Below are 23231 nucleotides of genomic sequence, written 5' to 3'. Positions count from 1 at the left end.
CTGGATCCCTTGACAGGTAAATATTATTTTATTAACAATCTTATTTTCCAAATATAATCCGTATACACCGTATACATCCACTACTTAAAGCGGAGTTCCGGCCACAATTTCACTTTTTAAATATAAATACCCCTGTAATACACAAGCTTAATGTATTCTAGTAAAGTTGGCCTGTAAACTAAGGTCCGTTTTGTTAGGTTGTTACAGCATTTAGAGACTTTATAAAATAGAAATTGACTGGGGCCATCTTAAGTGTGGGCATCATGAAGCCAGACTGTATGACTTCCTGGATTTCAGCCTTGCAAATCTCGCACATGCTCAGTTCTGCACAAACAGTGTCAGATCAGGTTTCAGCACCTGTGCTGTCCAAGTCACATGATTCTTTGAGACTGGGGAGTGCACAGACTCCTGGAAAGTTACACCCACTACATTCCCAGGAGTCTGTGCGGTGTAGGTTAGGAAGCATTAAGCACCTAGGTGCAGGAAGTGGGAAGATTAACTATTCTGCCTAGCAACAACACTTTGAAGGCATCTAAAAAAAAAAAAAAAAAATTCGTAAAGGATTAATGCCATTTTTTTAAAACTACTGATGTAATGTTATATTTATGGGTGGAACTCCACTTTAATGGTCCTGTAATTTATTTTTGTTAAATAATTTCCTACTGTGTTTTTCTGCCCTTAAGGTCTCTGGTGAGCTCCTGAACCTCCCCCCCCCCACACTCACTTCTGTTTGAAACGAGCACAGCACATTAGTTGTGGTCATGTGCACTACAAACCCCACAGTCCCTAGTACATCTCAGGAGCAAGCATGAGAGGGTGGTTACATTCCTACATACAGGTGGACTATGGAGAATAAACGTAGCCACCCTCTAACAGAAAGTTGGATCACAGCAGCAAAAAAACAATAGAATTTGGAAAGTTAATAGGAGGCTGAAAGAGATAAAAGGTACTTTTGTAAGATAAGAATGCATACTTGAATTTTTTCTTTTTACACCACAGTTTAATATTATTTCAAAAGCATTGTACACTTTGAAATGTTTTCATTGTGTTAACCACTTGAGCTCCAGAAAAGTTTTACCGCCTTCGTGATCAGGCAATTTTTTTGCTATTCAGTACTGCATTACTTTAAAGAAGAAGTAAACCCTGATGAGTTTTACTTCCTCTTTATTTCCCTGCAAAGATAAAGCATAATTGGCCATTATGCATGGCATAGTAGCCCATTAGGTGTCACTTACCTAAAACCGAAACCTGGGATGTCACTGCTGTCCCCACTAGCAGCTAGCGTCCATCTTTACCCCTCTTCCTTCCAGGGTCACGAACTCCGGCTCTGTGAATGGCCAGAGTCGTGTGACGTCACTCCCACGCATAAGCGGGAACCGCCAGTCAAGGCATGACTCCATTTAGAAACAGCACGATCGCTGTTACTAAAGTGCCGTTGTCTATGGCGCATGCGCTGTAGACATCGGGGCACGGCTCTATTGCAAATATCTCCTAAACTGTGGAGGTTTAGGGGATATTTCCGGCACCTACAGGCAAGCCCTAATTATAGGCTTACCTGTAGGTAAAAGTGGTTGTACAGGGTGTACAACCACTTTAACTGGTTCTTGCACAGTCATGCAATGTTGTACCCAAACCAAATTTATATAATTTTCCTCATACAAATAGAGCTTTCTTTTGGTGGCGTTTGATCACCACTACAATTTTTATAATATAAAAGACATATATATATATATATATATATATATATATATATATATATATATATATATATATATATATATATATATATATATATTTTTTTTTTTTATTTATTTACTATAAAACCTATCCAATTAAACTGTGATAGTGCGGTGAGTAATCTGGCACTAACTGACACTGGGTAAGAACTGACTAAGGCAGGCCCATAGACTATGCAAATTTGTGTTTACAGGAAAGAAATTTGCATGGATTTCCCCATAAGCACAGACAGGGCTGACAGGGGATTCACATGCAGTTGCTGCAGTTTGAAGTGTCATGGCTCATCGATTCCCCTATATTCATGTAATGCTGCAGCTAGCCTGTCCATAGGCAACTTCTTCTCCTGGGTTACACAGCATCCAGTACATGCCTCACCATTTCCTTAGGGTTGCATCACAAATGTAGGAGTGCTAATGTGATGAAAACAGGAGGAGTGCTAATGTGATGAAAACATCTTTCAGCATTCTGTTCTGCCTGTTTGTGTCTGTGTCAGATCTAACTACAGTTTTTTCACAGGAAATGTAAGTTCTCAGACTACAGACAGAGTTAATGCATTAACCTGAAGTGTGCCATGTTGCATGCCTCATATCTGAACACAAACAAAAACATCTGACACAGGAATGTGAAGATTTACATTACCATGGGCCGTGTGTACAGGGCAACAAATGATACCAAGAGACTACATGATCAATGCACATCTTAAGCAAGGGACAAACACAAGATGTAGATAGGAAGGTTTATAATGCCTTTACCCAAAAATGCTGCTTAATGCAGGTAGAGAAGCTTCCTTCTATGCTGCCCTTTTGATCAAAGAAGCTTCTGCAGTGCCTTATCTAAGATTGCTATTAGTTTGACAGTAAGGCATTGGGGTTGATTTACTAAACTGGAAAGTGCAAAATATGGTGAATGGTAGCCAGATTCTAACTTCAACTTGTTCAATTAAAGTGGTTGTTAACCCACCAAGTACACTTTACAGTATCCTCTCCGTTTATGTATGTATTGTGCGCTGTGTCTGCGTCTTATAAAAATAATACAGCTATATACCCGTTTCACAGCACGGATCGGCCCTCACGTGACCCACCATCTCTCTCCTCTCACATGACGGCTGCAGCAGGCGGGGCTGAGAATCCCCCAGCAGATCCACTGAGCATATACCTAGGGTGCCATGTTACCTGCCGCAAATATTTCCAAACTTAGTTCTGCAAGATTAGAAGGATAAAGTGTTCTACTCTTAACGTGTTGGGTCGCCTGCCGAATACGACATGCTGTTTAACGTTTGCCGCGGCCATTAAAACAGTTATAAAGCGCTAAAAAAAAACTGCAAGTCAATGGCTTAATGTGCTAGTATCCATTGCATACTAGCACATTATGAAATACTTACCTTAGAATGAAGCCCCGGCATGTTCCCCCAGCCTTTCAACAGGGTTTGCAGGCTCCGGCGCTGAGAGTGGCCGGAGCCGTGATGACGTCACTCCCGCACATGCGCGTGGGAGCCCTCTGTTCCAGCAAGAAGCTCTAAAGGTCCGGCACGGTATGCTGGACCTTCAGAGCGCATGTGCCACCGACGTCCACAATTGCATGTAGGGTGAATATCTCCTAAACTGCACGTTTAGGAGATATTCCTTTTACCTACAGGTAAGCCTTATATGCTTACTTGTAGGTAAAAACAAAGCAGGGTTTACAACCCATTTAAGCAAAACATTACAGCCACAGCATTGGTACAGTCCTGAGTACTGAGTACTGAGTGCTTTGTTTTACAGGGGGAAAAAAGAAGGTGGTAATACTGCAGCTCAAATGCCCATGTAAGAGGGGGCCACTTACACTGGCTGTAATCAGGGCCATGCAGGGCACTGATGTGAAATTGAGAGCAGCAGCTACGTCCATGCAGCCAATGTATCCCAATAGACATGAATGGGACTACCTGCACAGGGATGCACAAACACCTGGGCACCCCAGTGCATGTAAACACGTCCCTCGCATTGGGGGTAGGCATTGATACACCACGTGTAAATGTAGCCTTAGAAGTACTGAACATGGACTATTAAAATAAAAAAGGTTTTACTTCTGATTGTAAGCTCTTAAGACCCGTGCTCTCCTAAGGCCCCATGCACACGAGAAGCAAATGCAAACTCATCTAAACACAAGTTTTCAAACGCAAAAACCGGCATTTAAAACGCCCGTTTTTGCCGCGAATTTCGCGGCGTTTTACCGCGTTTTACCGCGTTTGCGTTTATAAGCATTTGGTTAAGAAACATCATAAGACCCTCCCTAAGCTCAAAAAACAATATTATTTAACCATTTCAGCCATTTTGTGAGACCAGAGCAGCTGAGAGAGCAGCAGTGTACGTGTATTTAGCGTGTCACTTGCCACGTCACCTGGCCACGTCACCTGCCACGTCACCTGGCCACATCACCTGGCCACATCACCTGTCACGTCACCTGCCACAAGTTGTGGATTGTCCACAGGCCACGTCACCTGCCACATCAACTGGCCACGTCACCTGCCAAGTTGTGAATTGTCCACTTGCCACATCACCTGGCCACGCCACCTGCCACAAGTTGTGGATTGTCCACTGGCCACGTCACCTGGCTATGTCACCTGCCACGTCACCTGCCACGTCACCTGGCCACGTCACCTGGCCACGTCACCTGGCCACGTCACCTGGCCACGTCACCTGGCCACGTCACCTGCCACAAGTTGTGGATTGTCCACTGGCCACGCCACCTGCCACGTCAACTGGCCACGTCACCTGCCAAGTTGTGAATTGTCCACTTGCCACGTCACCTGGCCACGCCGCCTGCCACAAGTTGTGGATTGTCCACTGGCCACGTCACCTGGCTATGTCACCTGCCACGTCACCTGGCCACGTCACCTGCCACAAGTTGTGGATTGTCCACTGGCCACGCCACCTGCCACGTCACCTGCCATGTCAACTGGCCACGTCACCTGCCACAAGTTGTGGATTGTCCACTGGCCACGTCACCAAGCCACGTCACCTGCCATGTCACCTGGCCACGTTACCTGCCACAAGTTGTGGATTGTCCACTTGCCATGTCACTTGGCTACGTCACCTGCCACGTCACCTGGCCACATCACCTGCCACGTCACCTGGCCACGTCACCTGGCCACGTCACCTACCACAAGTTGTGGATTGTACACTTGCCACGTCACCTGGCCATGTTACCTGCCACAAGTTGTGGATTGTCCACTGGCCACGTGACCTGCCACATCACCTGGCCACGTCACCTACCACAAGTTGTGGGTTGTCCACTTGCCACGTCACCTGGCCATGTCACCTGCCACAAGTTGTGGATTGTCCACTGGCCACGTCACCTGCCACAAGTTGTGGATTGTCCACAATGCAATACAAGCAATTACATTTTTTATGTTTTTTTTTATGGTTTTTCATCATTTGCCATCATTTTCGAGATTTCTAATGTAAAAAAATAGGTCACCTTTAAAAACGCCTATAGACGAAATCGCGGCAAAACGCCGGTACCGCGTTTTGCCGCGATTTGCCGCGATTTGCGTCTAAAACGCAAAAGCTGAATGCTTCTGAACCCAAAATTTTGGGTTTGGAAAAACGGCCCTAAACCCAACTGCTTTGAAACGCCAAAAAACGTGATTGTGTGCATGGACACATAGGATAACATTAAATGTGTTCAGGGGCAGTTGAAAAAAATGCCCAAATGCCTCTGAACTCGAGTTTAGCAGCGTCTCGTGTGCATGAGGCCTAACACTCTTGCCTTGAACTGCATTGTAACTATACTGTCTCCCTTTATTTTGTAAAGCAATGACAAAACTATTGGAGCATTTATTATATATCAATGATATTAATAACAAGAATACTAAAATTGCATGCATATTAAAAGGGGAAATAAAAAAAGAAGAATTAACTTTATTTATTTATTTATTTTTTTACAGTTGGTCCAGTGGTAGTTTTAGTTTAAAAATTAAAGAACTGTAGATACGAAAAAAAATAAAAATAAACTTTAATTCCCTGATTTTTCCTACTTATTACAGCATTGAAAACCAAAGGATACAGAAACGTAAAAAAAAAAAAGAAATCAGCGGGAGAAAGTATAGAAATAAAGAGAAGATGAACTTCTTCCACTACAGGCTGCCTGCAGAATACAAGACCAGCAGAAAACTACAGGAGGGGGGCAGATACAAAAATACAGGAGGGGGGCGGATACAAAACCTGCAGAAAACTACAGGAGGGAGGCAGATACAAAAATACAGGAGGGGGGCGGATACAAAACCTGCAGAAAACTACAGGAGGGAGGCGGATACAAATCCTGCAGAAAACTACAGGAGGGGCATATAGAAAACTACAGGAGGGAGGCGGATACAAATCCTGCAGAAAACTACAGGAGGGGCGTATAGAAAACTACAGGAGGGGGCGGATACAAGACCAGCAGAAAACTACAGGAGGGGGCAGATACAAGACCAGCATAAAACTACAGGCGGGGGCAGATACAAGACCAGCAGAAAACTACAGGAGGGGGCAGATACAAGACCAGCAGAAAACTACAGGCGGGGGCAGATACAAGACCAGCAGAAAACTACAGGAGGGGGCAGATACAAGACCAGCAGAAAACTACAGGAGGGAGGCGGATACAAATCCTGCAGAAAACTACAGGAGGGGGCGTATAGAAAACTACAGGAGGGGGCGGATACAAGACCAGCAGAAAACTACAGGAGGGGGCAGATACAAGACCAGCAGAAAACTACAGGAGGGGGGCGGATACAAGACCAGCAGAAAACTACAGGAGGGGGTAGATACAAAACCTGCAGAAAACTACAGGAGGGGGGCGGATACAAAACCTGCAGAAAACTACAGGAGGGGGTAGATACAAAACCTGCAGAAAACTACAGGAGGGGGGCGGATACAAAACCTGCAGAAAACTACAGGAGGGAGGCGGATACAAAACCTGCAGAAAACTACAGGAGGGGCGGATACAAAACCTGCAGAAAACTACAGGAGGGAGGCGGATACAAAACCTGCAGAAAACTGCAGGAGGGGGGCAGATACAAAACTTGCAGAAAACTACAGGAGGGAGGCGGATACAAAACCTGCAGAAAACTACAGGAGGGGTGGATACAAAACTTGCAGAAAACTACAGGAGGGGGGCGGATACAAGACCAGTTGCCCTGCACAAAGAGAGAGAGCAGCAGTGACTGGTCCCTATTACAGGAAGCTCCTGCGCAGAGGCAAATTGCAGGAGGAGATGTTTTACGCTGGATTACTCCACAGGTCTGAAAAAAATAAAAAAAATTCAGAAAGGAAACCAAGTTCAACTAACAATACACATTCCTTATCCCACATTCCATCATTTAGACAATATTTGTTTAAACAGGCCTTGTTATCACTTGCTATGCTGCCAACTAAACACAGGCCAATAATTTGCATAAGAAGTACTTACAGAAATCCTGCATGATGCATGCCAGCAAGTAGGTTCTGCTAAAGAAATCAGGTTACAAATCCTGCTTTATAAAACTTTTGGGGAGTGTCATATAGGGAGCTTTTCAGGCTGCCTAGAGTGCCCCTCAAACCCTACATATGTCAAACACACTGGCCCGGATTCAGTAAGATTTGCGCATAAATTACGGAGGCACAGGGCAACGATTTTGCCCTGCGCCCCCGCAAATTTGCGCCACTGCCCTCGATTCACGGAGCAGTAGCCCTGTAAATTGCGAGGGCGCGCCGGCAAACTTTCCCGACGTGCATTGCGGCAAATGACGTCGCAAGGACGTCATTTGCTTCAAAGTGAACGTGAATGGCGTCCAGCACCATTCACGAATCACTTACGCAAACGACGTGAAATTCAAATTTCACGACGCAGGAACGGCGGGTATACTTTAGCATTGGCTGCCCATACTATTAGAAGGGGCAGCCTTACGCTAAAGACGCCGTACGGAAACTCCGTAACTTGCGTACGCAGGGCCCGCGCAACATTGTGAATCGGTGTTAGTATGCAATTTGCATACTATACACTGAGCACAATGGAAGCGCCCCCTAGCGGTCATCGCAAGAATGCAGCCTAAAATCTGCGTGGCATAAGAGCCTTATGCCACACAGATTTTAGGCTGCAGTCAGCGTTACGATGTTCCTGAATCAGGAGCATTCGTAACGCCGGAGCAAGTCAGCAATTGCGCTGCGTAACTATGGTTACGCAGGCGCAATTGCTCTCTGAATCCGGGCCATGGTCCGCAGGCCCAATTGGGCCTGCCAGGCCTGGTCATGTGGCCCTCACACCCAGAACATGGTGGAACTCCATTCCGCAACCTCTGGCTCTCAACCCCGACTCCCGCTCCCTGCTGTCACTTGCAAATACAGAAGACTTCTGTGTTTATAAAAGGGCCGCTTTGCTCTCAGTGGCTCTTGGATCTAACAGATCCCTGCACGCAGAGCTCCAGAATGTGAGAGAGAAAGAGAGAGAGAACAATCTCCCTGCAGGGCGAGGTAGAGCTGGGCCAGGTAGGTGAGAGTAGAGATACAAGGAAGCTTTGGGGGTGGGGAGTTGGTGTTGCACACGGTGCACAGCGTACCCATAAAACCCTGCATTCTGTACACAGCAAATCCCTGAAATCTGCACTCTGTGCTTAGTGTACTCAACACACTCCTGAACTCTGCACTTTGAGTAGCGCACCCCTAAACCCTGCACTCTGTACATAGCACACCCCTGAACTCGGCATTCTGTGCAAAGAGCACCACTGGAACTGCACTGTGTACATAACGCACTTCTGAACTCTGCTCTGTACGTAGCGTAATCCTAAACTCTGCACTCTGTATGTAATGCACTCCTGAGCCCGGCAATCTAAACATAGCACACCCCTGAATGCTGCATTCTCCGCATAGGGCACCCCTGGAACTCCACTCTATACATAGCGTACTCCTGAACTCTGTATGCAACGCAATCCTTAACCCTGCACTCTGTACACAGCGTGATCCGGATCCAACCGGACCTTTGAGGGCAACCATACTGCTGATGTGGTCTGTGATAATGAGTGCGACACCCCTGCGCTACATCGGTGGGTTTCAGTAGCATGAAGGGAAATGGCATACCATTGACACAAATAGCTTCATAGAAAGCTTGAAATCATTGTTTACTAAGCACTGACTTTTAGTGCCAATTATACATCAGACAGGAGGCTCATATCTTATGCATTATCTTTCTTTAATAATGCTCATAGCAGAAATACAGTAAAACATTTATTGTAACTTAAAAAATTCAAAGAACTACCATTCCCAGCAGTCCCTGGGCCAACGTAGCCCCTCCCAGACCGTAGCCTATATAAGGGACTGTCTGAGGTAACCTATTCCTCTTTCTTTCTGCTCATGGCTGACAGATAAGTACTCTACATTATTGTTCCTATTTTATTACTCTATACTGTTGTTTTACGACTTCCAGGGAGGACAGGGGGGATTTCTGACCCCCGTTTCCTTCCCAAATCGCCTTTTACTATTTTTACTATTTTTCCTGTGTTTTTCCTGTTTTTCAGCTGGTTGTGTTTTACAATACTCTTTGTGTGAGGTGTCACTGTTTCCTTATTATACCGCATGTGCGCCCACCACGGCGGGGAATCCGTCTCCCCGACGCCGGAGGGCTGTCTCTTACATGTGCCCGCATCCGCTCCCGGCCGCTCGCCGAGTTCCATCCCCAGGCACCGCCATCTTTCTCCTTCCCCCCTTCTCCTCACAGCGCGTCTTCGCGCGGGGCTCGCCGCTCGACCAATCAGCAACCTAGGATCGTAGTCCCGCGAGACTTCATCCTCGGGTCGCGAGGGATCTCGGGCTCCTCTCCCCTTCGCCGCCAGTTCAGCGCCGACGGTGGGGAGGATAGGATAGGAGCCTGTCCCTGCGCGACTCTGCCAATCGCATTCTGATAGGCGCCCGCCCGCTGTGTAATGCACAGGACACGGTTCACCAACTCTGGCTACCCTTGCTTGTTGGGGAATCTCTTCCCTCACTGCACTAGTCCATGCACTGGTTGGGGAGAACGAATCCTTCCTCTATCACTCCTCATGTTTCTGGGGAATTTATTCCCCAGATTATATCCCTCATTTAGCCTAATAATTTAAATAAATAATTAAATATATAAATAAATAAATAAATTATACCAATCTTATGAATAAATATATACATATACAAATAAAATAAATAAATTATACCAAATCTAAATAAATAAATAAATACATAAATAAACAAATACATGTTTCTGGGGAATTTATTCCCCAGATTATATCCCTCATTTACCCTAATAATTAAATGAATAATTAAATATATAAATAAATTAAATTATACCGGTCTTAATAAATAAACAAATATATAAATAAATTATAGCATTGTACATATTTCCATATTTTACGGTGCTGGATTACTGGACTGTTCGCAGTCAGCAGTCTCTTCTCCTATGGCTGACGTCTGGACCTGACGTCTGGACCTTCCCCCGCTAGTACCCCTGATGTGGTGGACACAGCCCGAGTAGGCCCAGTCTACCTCAGTGCGGCACAGGTTCAATAACTGATCGGTAGGCCCGTCCAGGCTGCCATGGCGTCGGTTGTTCCAACCCGCCTGCACCCCTATGTCCGGACCCTCCGGCAATGATGTATCGCCCCTAAGTAGGGCAAGGTGTCCCAAAAACACCGCCACGTTAATGTGGCCCCCGATTTCCTGGCAAGGGAAGTAAATAATATGTCCCAGGCAGTACCCTCCCAGGACTGCCGACCCACTGCCCTCCCAGACTCCGATCGACCCCCGAGCCTCGGGGAGATGCACATGCAGAGGCAGCGGTCCGCTAGACGGACTAAGCCATACTCATTCGTGGACTCTTCCAGAGTCGTCCACGGAGTCCGAGGCGGCTAACACCTTTGAGTCTGAAGATGATGAGGATGATGATGATATGATTATGAGAGCAGTGGGCACATGGCGCTTCATGACGACGCCAACCCTGTGTTCCAGGGTGAAACATATTGGACTCTCGTGGAGAGCCATTTCCGAGCAAGGGGCGATTAGCCATCCACACTCCGGTGACTAGACTCCTCTACCCGAGGTGGCCCAATATATCCAATACTGGATCCGGAGATCAGTCGGTATAGCTAACCGAAACAAATTGAGGGAGTAATGCCCCCTTCTATTGCCAAACGAGATCGTGCACACTCCCGGGGTGGACCCCATACTCTGGAGGTATCTCACCATACACGGGAAGTACCCCAAGAAGGGAATAGAGAGGTCCTTTCGGACCATACAGGCCAGGGTCTTAGACCTTTTGGACCGATCACCAACATCCTACGCCTTAGTGAGCAGGCTACCGCCGCTAACAGCCGTTTGACATGCAAGACGGTAGGGCTCTATCCCAGCCTGGATAAACCCAAACATCGTTACAAAGTCTAACACAGTACGGTAACGGGCTGTCAGAGGTATAGTACCGGACATGGCCTGATTCCTCTTCCCATTCGGTTTTTCAAACCTGATCACCACCCTAATAGACAACGAATTGCAGGACCTTTGGACCGAACAAGCGACAGTAGAGGCGGACCCGCTCTCTCCGGGTTTCCTCAACAACATCTTCCTGGTCAGGAAAGGGTGGCGGTTATCGCCCAGTGGTAGCTTGAAAAAATCTCACCAAACTATTAGATCCGGTGGTGACACTCTGCGGAACAGAGGGGTGAGGTTGATTATCTACTTGGACGACCTACTCTTAATGGCTCGTCCCCCCTCGCCTGGCGGGCGAGCACGCCTCCCGGACAACTCCCCATAGATCACGGGGATCTATCCTCTCCCCATCGCAGGTGATAGAGTTTTGAGGTTCTTGGTGGACACCAACCGAGCGATCTTTCGGCTACCCATGACCAATTGGCTGCCATCTGCAAGAGATCAGTATCTTGCTGAACAAACAACGAGTGTCCTTACGCGGACTGGCTCGCTTAGTCGGCCTGTTATCGGCGGTAAGCCAGGCCATTTTCTCCAGCCCCTCTTCGCTATCGAGCCCTCCAGAGACTCAGGGCCCTGCGTCTTCGCTAGGGGCTTCGCTGTACAGACGAAGTCGCTTTGGACACAGAAGCCATAATGGAACTACGGTGGTGGTTACGTCAGACCGACGAACGGACGGCAAGACCATCTTCAATTCCACAATGGACTTCGTCATAGAGTCGGATGCCAACCGCCTCGGCTGAGGTGCTCGGTGCCGTCCCTCGTCCGCAGGAGGGACGTGGTCCACAGGGGAGTCTCAACTGCACATCAACACGTAGAACTCCTGGCGACCTTCTTGCCATCAGGAGTCTGCTGCCACACACGTCCAACTATGGCGTGTTCTTGCGTATGGACAACGTAACCGCGGTCTAGTACGTAATTCGCTTGGGAGGTCCCGGATCCAGAATCCTAGCGGATCTACCTAAGACTTCTGGCACCTCTATCTGGAACACAATATCGTTCCAGTTGCGGAATATGCCCCAGGCACTTCCAACATGATGTCGGATTGGAATTCTCGTTACCCGACCGGTTCCAGCGATTGGCGCCTGCGCCGGTCAGTGTTCCTGGCCCTCGCTCACTTATGGGATCCTTTCTCTATGGACCCGTTTGTCTCTCGTCTCAACCATCAACTCCCGCGCTTTACAGCCAGAGGCCGAATCCGGAGGCGCATGCTGTGGACGCCCTCCGCCAAACTTGGCCACAGGGGACACATTACGCGTTTTCCCCGTTCTCGTTGACCCTCAGGGTCCTCCTTCACATTACGAGCCTGAGAACATCAGTCGTGCGGTTCACTCCACGGTGGCCGACGCAACCAGGTTTTCCCCTCCTTCTGGGGATGTCTGTGGATCTCCCCGGGTTGTTTCCTCACCCCCCTCATCTCCTCGCCAGTCCGAACGGGGATCTACACCCTCTACTCACGGCACACATCCTACCTCTCCCCGCATGGGTGATTTTGGGGTGCTGGTCGCGGACAGCGACCTTTCAAGTACAGCTGGGGTCTCCTTGCCTTGGCCCCGGGACTAGATCGGCATCTCGATTAACCTGGGGACTCTAGGTTAGTTTATGTGATCAACGACAGGTTGATCCCGTTCAGGCGTCTGCCTGTAGTGCCCAACTATCTGACGGACTCTTTTGAATCAGGGAGGTACTATGGCTCCATGAACGTCTATCGCCCTGCGATCTTAGCCTACCGCTCCCTTGTAGACTTGCTAACGGTGGGGGAACATCCATGGGTGTGCCGACTTTGAAAGGCGTTAAGTTTCAACGCCCACCACGCCCAAGGTATCAGCACTCTTGGGATGTGACCAAGGTCCTGACCAGGCGCTCGGACTGGGGGGGTCGATCTCACTCTGTCTTGAGGTTATCGTCCTTCAAGCTTACCGCCCTCTCGTGTCTGATTCCGTCGAACGTGTGTCAGGCGTCACGGCGCTGGACATAGCCAGGCGTCAGGTCTCACCTCTGGGAATCAGGTTTTTCCGTCATGCGTAGGACAGCGACGGGACTTCCATCGGCTTTCTACCCGTTCTTCCCCGCGCATCCACAAATGTGCGTGCTCCGCTGTATACAGACCTAGGAGTCCTTGACGGTCCCGCCACGATCTTCGCAATTCTCCCAATTCCTTATTTCCTACGTTAAACCTCAGTTTCCGGATTCCTCAGGTACACTAGCTAGAGGGGTACGGTCGGTCATGGAAATGGCAGGGTTTGATATAACCCCGTTGGGTGCCCACCCCTCCAATGGAGCGGTGGCTTCTAAGGTCGTCACCTCGAGCGGCTCCCTCTAGGACTTACGACTAGCGGCGGACTGGTCGTCCCAATCACCTTCCGCCAATTCTGCTTTGGACCGGAGGAACACATATCTATGTCAGTTTTGTAGTTGTTTCCGATTGTTATCATTTATATATATATACATTGTTGTAGCTTTGAACTTGCATAAGATATGAGCCTCCTGTCTGATGTATAATTCGAGATTTTCCTAGCTTGTGACGGAAAATATTAATTATATGAAGACAGGAGGCGAGTATCTTCCCTCCCGACCCAACCCTGTCACGAGGTTGTCTCTCTCTCGTTCTAGGCTGTTGAACCACGCATCCTGCAAGTCAGAGACTGATAAGTCCCGGGAGTTCGTTTTCACTAGCCCCGTTGGGATTGCTGTTCCGTTTCGATCCATGGGTTTAGTTCACCGCAGACCGAAAATAGAGGCTCCTACTACGTCCCAGATCCGGAGTCGGGATACCGTTGACTGAATCCGTTGGTCCATGTTCCTGAAGACGACTGACCGGTCGGCTCCGAATGGTTTGGGTTTCCTACAGTCCCCCGTTTGGATGAAGTTGGTCTGGATGAAGTTGGTCCGTGTTGGCCTTGTCCTTTTCGTTCCCTCCAGATTCGGATGTCGTGTTCCGGTCGGAAAGGTTCCCGGCAGCCGCGGAGATGTCTAAATGGACTTTCGGTTCCTGTTTACGTTAATTCGCATGAAGAAAGAGGAATAGGTTACCTCAGACAGTCCCTTATATAGGCTACGGTCTGGGAGGGGCTACGTTGGCCCAGGGACTGCTGGGAATGGTAGTTCTTTGAATTTTTTAAGTTACAATAAATGTTTTACTGTATTTCTGCTATGAGCATTATTAAAGAAAGATAATGCATAAGATACTCGCCTCCTGTCTTCATATAATTAATATTTTCCGTCACAAGCTAGGAAAATCTCGAATTTTATGAGATTTTTTTACATGCTACCGAAAACACACTGGATGAGACAGAGGTCGGTGAGGGTGTGAAGGGTAATCGGTTTGACAGGGTCTCTATAACCTGGTCTTCACATTTTAACAAATTGCATTTTTTTAACCACATTTACACTTGTGCATGGGGCTATTTGTGATTACCTGCAGGAGACTCAGCGGTGTTCCTTGCAGGAAGCTACAGACAGGAAGCCCCATTGAAAGCAATGGAAGCCTGATAGTTCCCCGATGATTAAGCTCTGGGACAGAGTAAAACCCGTTGAAAGGTATGGCCTGGTTGAAGACCAAGCTAAGGTTGTCATATACCTCCCTTATAGTGTTTTGTGTTGTGCGACTTTGATGTCGCGTACACACGATCATTTTTCGGTATGAAAGAAAACGTTGTTTTTCAGCATGTCCAAAAAACAATGTTTTTCCAACTTCATCATTAAAAACGACGTTGCCCACACACCTTCGTTTTAAAAAAAATTATGAACAAAGCGCGGTGACGTACAACGGCACTCTAAAGGGGAAGTTCTATTCGTCTTGGAGCTGCTTTAGCCGATTCCTTGTTAGTAAAAGACGATTTGCGCTTTTTTTGTCTGTTACAGCGTGATGAATGTGCTTACTCCATTATGAACGGTAGTTTTACCAGAACGAGCGCTCCCGCCTCATAGCTTGCTTCTGAGCATGCGCGGGTTTAAAACGTCGTTTTAGCCCACACACGATCATTTTTTACAACCCGAAAACGCCATTTTTTAAAACGCTGTTAAAAAATGCAGCATGTTCAAATTTTTTTTTTGTTGCTTTTCAGAAACGAAAAAACAATGTGCAGCCCACACACACGATCATTTTAAATGACGTTTTTAAAAACAACGTTTTTAAAAACAACGTTTTTTTTTCCCATGCCGAAAAATGATCGGGTGTACGCGGCATTAGGACTTCCTTTCCTTACTAGATATTTTAAGCTGGGATGAGCTCTGCCCTTGTTGGCACTCCTTTTGATTTGTCATGCAAAAGGACCTGGTGGAGCCTTGAGCGGCACCTGTTATTTTTGTTGCGAGTCACAGGGAGCCTGATAGTGGCCAAAGGGATTTCATGCCATTTGCATGTAATCACTTATGCATCAATTACCTGCGGATGATCGCTATTAATGCAAACAGTCTGAGTACAGGGCTAATCGCATGCAGGTAATTGATGCAAGAGTGATTACATGCAAGGGGCTGTGAATAGCTGCAGAATGCGAATTGTCATGGACCTTGGAATGCAAAAGTGTTCCTCCTTGAAATCTGTTACACAGTGGGGGGTCTTCTTCCCTGTCTTAAGGCTCCAGACGGCTCCATTGTTCTGTGTCTGGCTATTGTGTACATTGATTGCCCCCTGGGGCTTCTGTCTCATTACACATAACAGTCCTTCTAATCAAGCTATCGGACCACCCCTGCTGACTCATTTTCAAGTCCTCATTTGCATGGCTAAGGAGGACCTAGTGGAGGACTACATGTACTTTACAATTGACCAATAGGAAAGCGGTTGTGTTGGGGGCAGGATGTTCCAAATTCTGTATAAAAGTGTGTTGTGTACTTCCAATAAAGGTCTTCCTGTTTGAACTTACATACAGCCTGCCTGGCGTTTGTTCTAATGGATTCCGAACGGCAGATAGCTGTAGTTCGGATCCTGGAGCCTTGGATGACTGAACCATCAGACGTTGCGATCTGCAAGCTGACTCACTAGTAGCAGAGGAGTGTCGGGAGAGTGGAAGCGAGCGAGCAAGGGTCTCGTTACAGCGATCATGCTCCCATTGCTTTCAATGGGGCTTCCCACCTACAGCTAAATTGCAAGGAACCCCACTGAGCCTCCCACATTGATCATAAACAGTCCCAATTGCAAGTATGAGTGGGGCCTTAAATTGGAAGTAAACATATCTTCCAACGTCCCACGCCAGTGCCAAGAACATCCTCTATGTACTGGTCTTTGGCTGTTTTTATTGGCTGGCACAAGATGACATCATTCCAGTGCATGCACAGGAGTCAATCATCCTGGCCGGCGGCGTAAGCTGAGCTGTGCATGCACGGCACAGTTTATGTGCTGGAGAAGACAGTGATCAGGCAGATAGGTGCATCTAATTGCATGTCTCTTCTGCAATAAAGAGCCTGCTCATTGTTTGTGACAGCTTTAATTTCCAGATCTGCTACATAAACAAGCCTAGGGATCTATAAAAGGTGTAACATAGAAAACATGTGACAGTATGTAGGTACCACGTTTCAATGATCACTGTAACGCGAGGTTGTTAAATGGATCATTGAAGCCAAAGCTGCTGTGATCAGACTTTGAATGAAAATTGCACAATCATGCAATGCTGTACCCAAATGAAATTGTTATCATTTTTTCATAAAAATAGAGCTTTCTTTTGGTGGCATTTTAAAAAAAAAATTAAGGAAAAATAAAAAGTTTCTTACATTCTGTTAATCAATTTTGTAAATAAGTAATTTTTCTCCTTCACTGATGTGCACTGGTGAGGCTGCACTGATGGGCACAGATAGGCTGCACTGATGGGGCGGCAAAAATATGTAGCACTGTTGGCCACTGATAGGTGGCAGTGATGGGCACAGATTGGCATCACTGTTGGGGCTGCACTAATCATCAGGACACTGATTATCAGTGCCCTGATTATCTGTACAAGTCTCCCCTGTGAGGAAATTTTGCTAATCGGCTCTCCTCTCACACGGTCAGTGTGAGGAGAGCCAATAACCGTAATTTCCTAGTTTACATGTGATCAGCTGTGATTGGACACATGAGTAAAGAACCTCATCGTCGGCTCTTTACCGGGAACGGGGTTGCGCTGTGTACCAGATCGTGCGCCACAGATCAGTGAGACATTGTAGTATGATGTCGTCCCAGAACAAGAGAGCCTCCCCGCCACCGTCATTAGTCGGTGGGCGGGAGGTTGTTAATATCTGTTAACCACTTCATTACTGGGCACTTAAACCCCCTTCGTGCCCAGACCAATTTTCAGCTTTCAGCGCTGACGCATTTTGAATTACAATTGCGCGGTCATACAACACTGTACCCAAATTATATTTTTATCATTTTTTTCCCACAAATAGAGCTTTCTTTTGGTGGTATTTGATCACCTCTGCGATTTTTATTTTTTGCGCTATAAACATAAAAAAACAGAAAATTTTGAAAAAAAACACAATATTTTTTACTTTTTGTTATAATAATATCCCAATTTTTTTTTAAAAAAATAAATATTTCCCTCGGTTTAGGCCGATACGTATTTTTCTACATATTTTTGTTAAAAAAAAAAAAAAAATCGCAATAAGCGTTTATCGATTGGTTTGCGCAAAAGTTATAGCGCCTACAAAATAGGGGATAGATTTATGATTTTTTTTTTTTTTTTTTTACTAGTAATGGCTGCGATTTGCGATTTTTTTGTCAGGCCTGCGATATTGCGGACATGTCGGACACTTTTGACACGATTTTGGGACCATTCACATTTATACAGCGATCAGTGCTATAAAAATGCACTAATTACTGTATAAATGTGACTGGCAGTGAAGGGGTTAACACTAGGGGGTGAGGAAAGGGTTAAATGTATTCCCTCATTGTGTTCTTACTGTGTGGGGGGAGGGGACTGACTGGGGGAGGTGACCGATGCTGTGTCCCTATGTAAAGGGACACAGATCGGTCTCCTCTCTCCCTGACAGCACGTGGAGCTCTGTGTTTACACACAGAGCTCCATGTCCTGCTGTGTCACCGACGATCGCGGGTGTCTGGCGGACAGGCACTCACATCGGCTCCCGAGCGATGCGCCAAGCACGTTGTTTCCCCGCTGCGCGCCCCCACCGGCGCGCACGGGGAATCACAACAGGACGTCTAAAGACGTCCACTCGGCACTTGAGACATCAAGTGCCGAGTCTATAGACGTCTTTCATCTATAGCGCGGCCCTCTAGTGGTTAAAATCCCAAGCATATAAACATTGCAAGCCAGTGTCTCCTGCTGCTGTCAATCAAATTCTGTGACAAGGGAGCTGGGGGCAGGGCAAAGCTATGTTCTCTGTGTCTATGAAGACAGGCAGTGGAGCTCGGGAGCGAGTCTGCACAAGTATCCCCCTAGGCAGAAACTTGCTGGGGGAGCCAAGAGCACAGACCCTAGAAGAGGAAGATCAGAGTTGAAAAGGTTTAAAAATCACTTTAACCACTTAAAGACCCCTTCACGCCGATATACATCGGCAGAAGGGCACGGCTGGGCACAGACACGTACCTGTACGTCGCCTTTAAGAGCCCAGCCGTGGGTCGCGAGCGGTCCTGTTATCCGTGACCGCGGAACCCACGGCCCCGATCGCCGCCGGTGTCCTGCGATCGAGTCACAGAGGAAGAACGGGGAGAGGTAAGTGTAAACAAACCTTTTCCCGTTCTTCCTAGTGTGACTATCACTGATCGTCCATTCCCTGTTTTAGGGAACGACGATCAGTGACATCACACACACACAGACACGCCCCCCTACAGTAGTAATCACTCCCTTAGGGCACACTTAACTCCTTCAGCGCCCCCTCCTGGTTAACCCCTTCACTGCCAGTGTCAAAGTAAACAATGCATTTTTAAAGCACTTGTTGCTGTGAAAATGACAATGGTCCCAAAAATGTGTCAAAAGTGTCCGTCATAATGTTGCAGTCACGAAAAAAAAAAAAAAAATATCACCGATTGCTGTCATTAGTAGTAAAAAAAAAAAATTATTAATAAAAATGGCATAAAACTATCCCCTATTTTGTAAACGTGTTTTTTAACCAAAATATGTAGAAGAATGCGTATCGGCCTAAACTGAGGAAAAAAAATGTTTTTTTAAATATATTTTTGGGGATATTTATTATAGCAAAAAGTAAAAAATATTGAATTTTTTTCAAAATTGTCGCTCTATTTTTGTTTATAGCGCAAAGAATAAAAACCGCAGAGGTGATCAAATACCACCAAAAGAAAGCTCTATTTGTGGGGGGAAAAAAATGGGGTTACTTACCGGTAACATCCCTTTTCCAGGAGTCTTTCAGGACAGGTACTGTAGAGAGACACAGGCTCCTCCCCTCTTAGGAAACACCGCCTTCCAATTAAGGATTTAAGCCTCATCCTCCCTCAGCTCCTCAGTTTTTCCAGAGTACCTCCGGCCAGCTGGGGAGACACAAGAACACGTCAAATAAATATCACTTTTCATCTTACCTGACGGCCTTGTATGATGAGTTTTTCAGAAATACCCCTAGAAAAAAAGGGTGGGTACCAGTGCTGTCCTGAAAGACTCCTGGAAAAGGGATGTTACCGGTAAGTAACCCCATTTTTCCCTGTTCGTCTTTCAGGACAGGTACTGTAGAGAGGATAAGCGAGCACCTTACCCTAGGGTGGGACCACTGCTTGTAGTACTTTGCGTCCAAAGGCTTGATCCTTGGTCGAAAGCAGGTCCAGTCTGTAGTGTTTCACGAAAGTCGAGAAACTAGACCATGTTGCAGCCTTACAGATCTGCTCCGGGGAAGCACCAGCACACTCTGCCTGTGAAGCTGCTACAGCCCTGGTGGAATGTGCCTTAATACCCTGTGGAGGCTCCACCCCCTTAGATATATATGCCTGAATAATGGCCGATCTTAACCATCTGGCTATCGTGCGCCTAGAGGCTCTGGACCCCTTTTTGGACCCCGAAAATAAAACAAAAAAAGAGAATCAGTTTTCCTGACCTGCTCTGTGCTATTTAAGTATTGTAGGACACACCTCCTTACATCTAAACTGTGAAATTTGTGTTCCTGTTCCCTCACAGGATTCGAACAAAAAGAAGGCAATGTGATTTCTTGACTTCTGTGAAAATTAGAAGATACCTTCGGTAAAAAGGCCGGATCCGTCTTAAAAATAATGCGGTCCGGAAAAATCTGAAAAAAGGGCGCCCTAATTGACAGGGCTTCGAGTTCACTCACTCTTCTAGCGGTGGTGATCGCTACCAAGAATACAGTCTTGAGTGTGATCACCTCTAAAGTACTACTCTCTAGCGGCTCAAATGGTTCCTCTGTAAGAGCCTGTAGAACTAATGAAAGATCCCATACTGGGAAGTTGGGGGCTCTAACTGGTCTTCTACTCAAGGCCTTAAAAAACCTAGAAACCCATGGGTCAGATGCTAACTGTCTTTCTAGGAAAACACTCAAAGCTGAGACCTGACCCTTCAGTGTGCTAATGGCCAGCCCCTTGTCTGCTCCTGCCTGCAGAAATTCCAATACTGCTATCGAGCTATGAACCTTGAAAGAGCTTTCCAAGCACCAGTTGTTAAAACGCTTCCAAACTTTAAGATAGATTGCTTGCGTCTCCTTCTTCCTGCAGCTTAGAAGGGTTGCTATTAGTCGTTCTGAAAAGCCCTTGTTTCTTAGCAGCTCCTCCTCAGAAGCCAGGCTGCTAGGTTCCACCTCTCCACCTGCGGACAGCAGACTGGACCCTGAGTAAGAAGGTCTTCCCGGATTGGCAAAATCCAAGGAGGTTCTACTGATAGACTCTTCAGAATGGAAAACCATGGTCTCCTGGGCCAATGGGGTGCAATCAGAATCAGCGTTGTGTTTTCCCTTTGCAGCTTTCTCAAAACTGCTGGAATCAGAACCGGAGGGGGGAAAGCATAACACCCGACGAACTGCCAGGTCTGTGCTAAAGCATCCACCCCTAGTGCTCCGTCCCACCTGTTCAGGGAAAAAAATAGCCGTGTCTTGGTATTTCCCCTTGAGGCGAACAGATCCACCTCCGGTATTCCCCACCTTTGAGTGATCACTTCGTAAACCTCTTGGTTCAGGACCCAATCGCCCTCCCTCAGCTTTTTCCTGCTGAGGAAATCTGCGACTTGATTCTGCTCCCCCCTCAGATGAATCGCAGAAAGAGACAAAATGTTGGTCTCTGCCCATTTGAGGATGGACTCTGTCAGCTTCCACAAGGACTGGCTCCTGGTGCCCCCCTGCCTGTTGATATAGGCAACTGCGGAGGAATTGTCCGAACGGATTCGGACATGATGACCCTGAAGATCTCTTTGAAAGGCTCTGAGGGCCAGATCTATAGCCTTCAGCTCCCTCCAATTCGAGGATCTCTTTGAGTCCTCTATTTCCCAGGTACCCTGCATCAGAGAAGAATTCAGATGTGCTCCCCATCCTGTGCCACTGGCGTCCGTTGTTACTGTCCTGGATATTGGACAAATCCACTCCAGCCCTTGTAACAGGTTCGCCCCCTTCCTCCACCACCAGAGGGCTCTCTTGACCTGAATCGGTACTGAAATTAGAGCATCCAGGGACCCCGGGTTGCGATCCCAGACACTTAAGATGTAAAGTTGTAAGGGACGAAAATGCAACCCTGCCCACTGTACCGCCGGAAGTGTGGAAGTTAGAAGACCCAAGGCTGACATGGCTTTCCTTATTGTGAGCTGAGAGCTGCCCTGAAGAAGTAGCATTGCCCTGTCTACTTTTTGTATTTTTTCTGCTGGGAGAAAGACCATCTGTCTGGTTGAGTCCAGTTCGTACCCCAGGAAGGTGACCCTTTGAGATGGCACTAGACTGGATTTCTCCAGATTCAAAAGCCATCCCAGGCTTTCCAGGACCTCTCTTGTTACCCGGAGATCCTGGGACAGCTGTTCCGGTGACCCTGCAAACAGTAACAGGTCGTCCAGGTACGCTATCACTGAGATCCCTCTGAGACGAAGGAACGCCAAGACCTCCACCATAACTTTGGTGAAGATGCGGGGGGAAGAGGAGAGCCCGAAGGGAAGGGCTTTGAACTGAAGGTGAAATGTCCCTTCCTTGGACCTTACTGCCAATCTCAGAAACTTCTGATAACCCTCTGCTATAGGGATGTGCAAATAGGCATCCTTCAGATCTATTGATGCCATAAAGCAATTGGGGGGGAGAAGGGTCTTTACTGAGTAAATTGAATCCATCCGGAATCTTTTGTAAGTGACCGAGAGATTCAGGGGCTTCAGATTCAGTATAAGTCTGAACTTCCCTGATGGTTTGCGAACCACAAAAATGTGGGAATAGAAGCCCCTGCCTGTCTCTTCTGTCGGGACCCGAACCACTACCTCCTGATCCTCCAACTCCTGAAGGGAGGAAAGAAGAGCTAATGATTTCTCCTTGCATTTTGGTAGTTCGGTGATCAAAAGTCTTAACGGAGGAGGCTTTGAGAATTCTAATTTGTATCCTCGCCTTATGATCCCCAGCACAAATTGATTGCTGGTGATCATTTCCCATTGTGGGAGAAAGGCCCCCAATCTTCCCCCCACCTTGACTTCGTCATTGTGGTTTTTGGGGTTGTTCAGGAGCACGAAAAATCGCTGCTCCGCGCCCCTTACCTTTCGGCCCCCAAAACTTCCTTTTCCCTTCTGGTTTAGGGGTTTCTACTTTCTTCTGGGACCAGAACTTCTTCTTTGCCTGTCCCCCAAACTTTTTCTTTAGAGGAAAGGCTTTCTTTTTGTCGGCTGTTCGGTCAAGAACAGCCTCCAAACCTGGTCCAAACAGCAGGTCTCCTGTGAGGGGAATACCGCAACAAATTTAACCTTAGATGCGCTATCCCCTTGCCATGTCTTGAGCCATAAGGCTCTCCTTGCCGAATTAGACAAGGCCGCAGAGCGCGCAGACATGCGTATAGACTCTGCTGATGCGTCTGCTAGATACGCTACCCCATTCAGTAGTGTAGGAAAAGAGGCCAAAACAGTTTCTTTGGGTGTCCCTGCTTCAATGTGCGCTTTCAATTGCGTGAGCCAATGTTCCATGTTGCGAGCTACCACTGTAGCTGCCATGGCAGGCTTGAGA

General features: G+C 47.1%; 1 protein-coding gene across 1 annotated transcript in view; it reads right to left on the bottom strand.

Annotated features, from left to right (window-relative positions):
* FUZ (fuzzy planar cell polarity protein) overlaps positions 1 to 23231 on the bottom strand; it is a 111144-nt gene that overhangs the window by 71978 nt on the left and 15935 nt on the right. The gene's annotated exons all lie outside the window — the stretch shown is intronic.

This window comes from Rana temporaria, chromosome 10, assembly GCF_905171775.1.
Source record: "Rana temporaria chromosome 10, aRanTem1.1, whole genome shotgun sequence".
In the NCBI taxonomy this organism is placed as follows: Eukaryota; Metazoa; Chordata; class Amphibia; order Anura; family Ranidae; genus Rana; species Rana temporaria.
The sequence above is the reverse complement of the archived record's forward strand: the minus strand, read 5'-3'. Positions and strand labels throughout refer to the sequence as shown.